General features: G+C 42.2%; 1 non-coding gene and 1 pseudogene across 1 annotated transcript; both read right to left on the bottom strand.

Moving 5' to 3' along the window:
* Positions 1-280: 280 nt before the first annotated feature.
* On the bottom strand, positions 281-355 carry Trnat-ugu. Its single transcript has one exon. It is a non-coding gene; the product is annotated as a tRNA-Thr (tRNA).
* A 7,082-nt stretch (positions 356-7,437) lies between these two features.
* On the bottom strand, positions 7,438-7,555 carry LOC124799435 (annotated as a pseudogene).
* Between the last annotated feature and the right edge of the window lie 423 nt (positions 7,556-7,978).

Below are 7,978 nucleotides of genomic sequence, written 5' to 3'. Positions count from 1 at the left end.
GGGAGTAAGAAATGAAAGACGAAGCCGCCTGGTTGAATTTTGCACAGAGCACTACTTAATCATAGCTAACACTTGGTTCAAGAATCATAAAAGAAGACTGTATACATGGAAGTATCCTGGAGATACTAGAAGGTATATATATGACGGTAGTATCTGTTCCCGAAAGAACAGTTACCGTGGATGACCATGCAGCTTTGCTAGAAATGAAATGATAATTAAATAGACACCCTAGCTGCAAGCAGGCGTTGATACACTTCATTGGGGACATGTTGAAAATGTGTGCCCCGACCGGGACTCGAACCCGGGATCTCCTGCTTACATGGCAGACGCTCTATCCATCTGAGCCACCGCGGGCACAGAGGATAGTGCGTCTGCAGGGACTTATCCCTTGCATGCTCCCCGTGAGATCCACATTCCCAACATGTCCACAACACTACATTCGTAGTGTGCCTAATCAGTATGATGGGCAAACATCTATTAGACGCACTACGAATGTAGTGTTGTGGACATGTTGGGAATGTGGATCTCACGGGGAGCGTGCAAGGGATAAGTCCCTGCAGACGCACTATCCTCTGTGCCCGCGGTGGCTAAGATGGATAGAGCGTCTGCCATGTAAGCAGGAGATCCCGGGTTCGAGTCCCGGTCGGGGCACACATTTTCAACATGTCCCCAATGAAGTGTATCAACGCCTGCTTGCAACTATGGTGTCTATTTAGCTATCATTTCATACTAGAAGGTATCAGATAGATTATATAATGGTAAGACAGAGATTTAGGAACCAGGTTTTAAATTGTAAGACATTTCCGGGGGCAGATGTGGACTCTGACCACAATCAATTTGTTATGAATTGTAGATTAAAACTGAAGAAACTGCAAAAAGGTGGGAATTTAAGGAGATGGGACCTGGATAAACTGTCTAAACCAGAGGTTGTACAGAGTTTCAGGGAGATCATAAAGGAACAACTGACGGGAATTGGGGAAAGAAATACAGTAGAAGAAGAATGGGTAGCTCTGAAGGATGAGGTAGTGAAGGCAGCAGAGGATCAAGTAGGTAAGAAGACGAGGGCTAGTAGAAATCCTTGGGTAACAGAAGAAATATTGAATTTAATTGATGAAAGGAGAAAATATAAAAATGCAGTAAGTGAAGCAGGCATAAAGGAATACAAAAGTCTAAAAATTAGGATTGACAGGAAGTGCAAAATGGCTAAGCAGGCATGGCTAGAGGACAAATGTAAGGATGTAGAGGCTTACCTCACTAGGGGCAAGATAGGTACTGCCTACTACAGGAAAATTAAAGAGACCTTTGGAGAAAAGACAACCACTTGTATGAATATCAAGAGCTCAGATGGAAACCCAGTTCTAAGCAAAGAAGGGAAAGCAGAAAGGTGGAAGGAGTATACAGAGGGTCTATACAAGTGCGATGTACTTGAGGACAATATTATGGAAATGGAAGAGGATGTAGATGAAGATGAAATGGGAGATATGATACTGCGTGAAGAGTTTGACAGAGCACTGAAAGACCTGAGTCGAAACAAGGCCCCGGGACTAGACAACATTCCATTAGAACTACTGATGGCCTTGGGAGAGCCGGTCCTGACAAAACTCTACCATCTGGTGAGCAAGATGTATGAGACAGGCGAAATACCCTCAGACTTCAAGAAGAATATAATAATTCCAATCCCAAAGAAAGCAGGTGTTGACAGATGTGAAAATTATCGAACTATCAGTTTAATAAGTCACGGCTGCAAAATACTAACGCGAATTCTTTACAGATGATTGGAAAAACTGGTAGAAGCCGACCTCGGGGACGATCAGTTTGGATTCCGTAGAAATGTTGGAACATGTGAGGCAATACTGACCTTACAACTTATCTTAGAAGAAAGATTAAGGAAAGGCAAACCTACGTTTCTAGTATTTGTAGACTTAGAGAAAGCTTTTGACAATGTTGACTGGAATACTCTCTTTCAAATTCTGAAGGTGGCAGGGGTAAAATAGAGGAAGCGAAAGGCAATTTACAATTTGTACAGAAACCAGATGGCAGTTATAAGAGTTGAGGGACATGAAAGGGAAGCAGTGGTTGGGAAGCAATCAGTGAAGGAAACAAAACAAAAATTCGGAGTAGGTTTTAAATCCATGGAGAAGAAATAAAAACTTTGAGGTTCGCCGATGACATTGTAGTCCTGTCAGAGACAGCAAAGGAGTTGGAAGAGCAGCTGAACGGAATGGACAGTGTCTTGAAAGGATATAAGCTGAACATCAACAAAAGCATAACGAGGATAATGGAATGTAGTTGAATTAAGTCGGGTGATGCTCAGGGAATTAGATTAGGAAATGAGACACTTAAAGTAGTAAAGGAGTTTTGCTATTTGAGGAACAAAATAACTGATGATGATCTAAGTAGAGAGGATATAAAATTTAGAATGCCAATGGCAAGGAAAGCGTTTCTGAAGAAGAGAAATTTGTTAACAACGAGTATAGTTTTAAGTGTCAGGAAGTCGTTTCTGAAAGTATTTTTATGGAGTGTAGCCGTGTATGGAAGTGAAACATGGAAGATAAATAGTTTGGACAAGAACAGAATAAAAGCTTTCAAAATGTGGTGCTACAGAAGAATGCTGAAGATTAGATGGGTAGATCACATAACTAATGAGGAGATATTGAATAGCATTGGGGAGGAGTTTGTGGCACAACTTGAGTAGAAGAAGGGACCAGTTGGTAGGACATGTTCTAAGGCATCAGGGGATCACAAATTTAGCATTGGAGGGCAGCGTGGAGGGTAAAAATTGTAGAGGGAGACCAAGAGATGAATACACTAAGCAGATTCAGAAGGATGTAGGTGGCAGTAAGTACTGTGAGATGAAGAAGCTTGCACAGGATAGAGTTGCATGGAGAGCTGCATCAAACCAGTCTCAGGACTGAAGACCACAACAACAACAACAACAACCAGAGCTATGACTTACAGTACCTATGCATGATACCCAACCACTACACAGTCAAACCCTTGCATCATCTGTCACTGATAGCAAGAGGCCACTACTGCCCTTACTACCTGACCCAACTGTCGCAGAGTTTTTTTTTCCTTTGGAAATTGCCTTGTCACTTTTTTCCCTCCGCCCTTCAAAACCGCTACCCTTTATTCACTTTCGACCAACTATATCTCCCAATGGACCTGTATAAATGGGTAATCCTACCCAGACATTCAGACAAGATGCGGTGGACTCCTCAATTAAGCTCTAACACACACAGAGGTGACAGTAGAACTTTTGTGATGGTCACCATGACTGCCCGCCTCTACTCCAACGGTAAGTGCTTAACCTTCTACAACTACTAAACTGATGTTTGCATTTCTTTGCAGCATTGCAGTGCTTTCACCAACAAATATGACCAATAAATGGCTGCTGTCATATTTGTCAGTGGTTCTCCTCTTCACAACCAACATCAGCAACGTAAACACTTGTGAAACGCTGCAGTACACAACATTCCAAGAAATTTTGGGCTACCACATCACTTATGTATCACAGATATTTGTGTTTTGCACACATATGTCATTGACTCTGGATCGGAAGTCAGTATACTGCCAGCAAATCTGGTCAAACAGTCCTTAGTCAAATCTTGGCATAAAGTTGCTAATAACCTCAGAACTTCTACATTAGGTAAACAAGTGAGAGTTATGAATCTAGGCTTCTGGAAACCATTGCAGTGAACCTTTTTCCAAGTTGATGTCGGACTTTTCCTTGTGCCAAGCACAGATCCGCATAGGCTTTGAGGCATATACCTGGTATCTTGGTAAAGCAAGCAGCTCACACACCTTCCATTGCACATTGCCCTGTGGCATACTGCAACAGAGTGATGCCCTTGCCATTTCTGGATTAGATGGCATGATGACCATTTGATCCTCGAAACCACAATGCCATTCATCTTCTCTAAAAAAAGAAGAAGAAAAGAAAAGAAGAAGTTGGTGTGAAATCTCAGGAATCTAAGGCTGCCCAATCTCAACTGCACAGTTATTTTCTCCCAACTCAGTTGATATTGTCTACACAAGTGCCTCAGACCAAAACTAAGTGATCCACATGTATTCTGGTTGTTGCACACAGTACACAGTGTCACACTAAAACTTCTCCCACATCCCTGTGACTTTCCAGGGTAGTAAACTAAAGCTTAAACAGCACAGCTTCTGCCACCTTTTTTGGATCCTGTCTGTCAGCAGAGCCCTCACATGGCTGTGGGGGAGGGGAGGGGGGAGAGAAGGCTGCATGGTGACTGTGGTGATTGAATTAATGTTGATAAATAAAGACAATCACTCTCTTTCTTCCCATCTTTTATGGTGCTTCCATGTGGTTGATTCTCTGTATTGTCTTCTGCTTTATGTATATGCAAATGAGCAGTAATAAATTTCAATATTTCATCAATAACAAGTACATATTGCTCTTATTATGGATAAGTGTTACCCACAAGTGGTGACCCCAACATGATTCTTGTTGTGGATCAGCATCCCCACAGACTGTTCAAAAATGGATATTTGCTGATAGAGTGAGCATAATAATCGAGGTCACAAACTTGGCAATGTGAGGTGATAGCTGAATATGGCTGCAGCTGCTTCACAACAAACATTTTAATTGCTGAGCTCACAAAGATTTAGATCATGCTGTTTCAATGCAAATAAAAATTACCTGCTGTTACTAGAAATTCATATCAACAATTATAAAACAAATGAAACACTATGTTTCCAAAATTTCTCTAAATCCAAGTGGATAATGAGTTAAAATGTATTTTATCGTGTTGCCTTGAAGGCAGTGACATTTCTTGTTTTTCATACTTTCATTGTTTGTTCTTTCTTGGAAATGCAGCTAAAATAATGAAAAAGAAGCATTAAGACTCTTGCATTAAGTAACTGTCCACTGCATCATGTAGAGGTGTCTTAAGAGATCTTGATGTTCTCACAAACATTTTCCGGGACATTTACTCTTTAATAATACACAACTTAACAAGAAAAATATTTCAGATGAAGTTTGATTTTTACAACAGCTACATTACATGCAGCAGTAATTTCCATGTAGTCTAGTAGGATTTAAAGGAGAAATATGCATTCAAGAGAACATTGAAAACTCTAGAATGAGATTTTCACTCTGCAGCGGAGTGTGCGCTGATATGAAACTTCCTGGCAGATTAAAACTGTGTGCCTGACTGAGACTCGAACTCGGGACCTTTGCCTTTTGCGGGCAAGTGCTCTACCAACTGAGCTACCGAAGCACGACTCACGCCCGGTACTCACAGCTTTACTTCTGCCAGTACCTCGTCTCCTACCTTCCAAACTTTACAGAAGCTCTCCTGCGAACCTTGCAGAACTAGCACTCCTGAAAGAAAGGATATTGTGGAGACATGGCTTAGCCACAGCCTGGGGGATGTTTCCAGAATGAGATTTTCACTCCGCAGCGGAGTGTGCGCTGATATGAAACTTCCTGGCAGATTAAAACTGTGTGCCCGACCGAGACTCGAACTCGGGACCTTTGCCTTTCGCGGGTAAGTGCTCAAGGTAGGAGACGAGGTACTGGCAGAAGTAAAGCTGTGAGTACCGGGCGTGAGTCGTGCTTCGGTAGCTCAGTTGGTAGAGCACTTGCCCGCGAAAGGCAAAGGTCCCGAGTTCGAGTCTCGGTCGGGCACACAGTTTTAATCTGCCAGGAAGTTTCATTGAAAACTCTTTTTAATCATGCCTCCCACAATAGTCCTTATTATACAGGGTTATTACAAATTATTGAAGCGATTTCACAGCTCTACAATAACTTTATTATTTGAGATATTTTCACAATGCTTTGCACACACATACAAAAACTCAAAAAGTTTTTTTAGGCATTCACAAATGTTCGATATGTGCCCCTTTAGTGATTCGGCAGACATCAGCCGATAATCAAGTTCCTCCCACACTCGGCGCAGCATGTCCCCATCAATGAGTTCGAAAGCATCGTTGATGCGAGCTCGCAGTTCTGGCACGTTTCTTGGTAGAGGAGGTTTAAACACTGAATCTTTCACATAACCCCACAGAAAGAAATCGCATGGGGTTAAGTTGGGAGAGCGTGGAGGCCATGACATGAATTGCTGATCATGATCTCCACCACGACCAATCCATCGGTTTTCCAATCTCCTGTTTAAGAAATGCGGAACATCATGATGGAAGTGCGGTGGAGCACCATCCTGTTGAAAGATGAAGTTGGTGCTGTCGGTCTCCAGTTGTGGCATGAGCCAATTTTCCAGCATGTCCAGATACACGCGTTCAACCGTTTCTTCGCTCACTGCAGGCCGACCTGTTGATTTCCGCTTACAGAGGCATCCAGAAGCTTTAAACTGTGCATACAATCGCCGAATGGAGTTAGCAATTGGTGGATCTTTGTTGAACTTCGTCCTGAAGTGTCGTTGCACTGTTATGACTGACTGATGTGAGTGCATTTCAAGCACGACATACGCTTTCTCGGCTCCTGTCGCCATTTAGTCTCACTGCGCTCTCGAGCGCTCTGGCAGCATAAACCTGAAGTGCGGCTTCAGCCGAACAAAACTTTATGAGTTTTTCTACGTATCTGTAGTGTGTCGTGACCATACGTCAATGAATGGAGCTACAGTGAATTTATGAACTCGCTTCAATCATTTGTAATAGCCCTGTATATAGTCAAGAACTGAAGATTTCTGTTGGCTGGGTGTCTGTAAAAATGTTCATTGTAAATAAGCCTACAAATCTTTACAACATTTAGATAAATGCTATTCTTTGTTAATTATCATTGCCAACAGTTGGCAGATATCAATCAGATGAATGACAGCTTTTGGTAACACTAAGGAAGCAGTAGCTTTTTAAACTTTGTAGAAGTTTTACCATGTATGTTATTGTCAGTGTAATGACAAATAGTAAAGACTAGTTTGGTGTTGTTGTGCTCCCCAGTCCAAAGACCAGTTTGACGCAGCTCTCCACACAGGTCTATCCTGTGAAAGACTCATCACCCCTGAATAAAAACTGAAACTTACATCCATTTGAACCTGCTTGCTATATTTATGTAGGCACCCATTTATAATTTTTACATGCCCCCTCCCCCCTCCTATCCTCCCAAACACCTTTCCTCTTCCTTCAGTTACCAAACTGACATTGCTTGATGTCTCAATAAGTATCCTATCAATTAATTCCTTCTTTTAGACAGGTTGTGCCAAAACATTGCTTTTCCCCAATTAGATTAAGTTAAAAATAAAACTGAACTCCTCCTGAACAGGCCATGAAGGCCCAACGGTACTGGCTGGCCGCCGTGTCATCCTCAGCTCATAGGCGTCACTGGATGTGGATATGGAGGGGCGTGTGGTCAGCACACCGCTCTCCCGGCCGTATGACAGTTTCTGAGACAAGAGCCTCTGCTTCTCAATCAAGTAGCTCCTCAGTTTGCCTCACAAGAGCTGAGTGCACCCCACTTGCCAATAGCGCTCGGCATACTGGATGGTCACCCATCCAAGTGCTACCCCAGCCCGACAGTGCTTAACTTCGGTGATCCGACGGGAACCGGTGTTACCACTGCAGCAAGGCTGTTGGCAGTTAGACTAAGTACCTCCTCACTAATTATTTGATCAACACTGTTTTATAGCACCACATTTCAAAAGCTTCTATTCTCTTCTTGTCCAAACCACTTATTGTTAATATTTCATTTCCATATGAGGTTACACTCCAGACAAATACCTTCAGAAAAAATTTCCTAACATTTAAATTTACATGAGGGGCACTCAATAAATAATGAACACATTATTTTCTGTAAGCAAGGTAGTTTTATTCAGGACTGTAGGGAAGCTGCCTATTCACACCATATAGAAATTCATATGCTTTCCATTGTGTGCCAGCATAGTCCGCTGTAACTAGCTATGACGTCACGAATGTTGCCCAATACCTTAAAAGTAAAATAAATTATCTGAAAAGATAATAGCATGTCAGGAGTGATGCTAAAATAATAATGTGCTAAGTT

This window comes from Schistocerca piceifrons, chromosome 5, assembly GCF_021461385.2.
Source record: "Schistocerca piceifrons isolate TAMUIC-IGC-003096 chromosome 5, iqSchPice1.1, whole genome shotgun sequence".
NCBI classification, from domain to species: Eukaryota; Metazoa; Arthropoda; class Insecta; order Orthoptera; family Acrididae; genus Schistocerca; species Schistocerca piceifrons.
The sequence above is the reverse complement of the archived record's forward strand: the minus strand, read 5'-3'. Positions and strand labels throughout refer to the sequence as shown.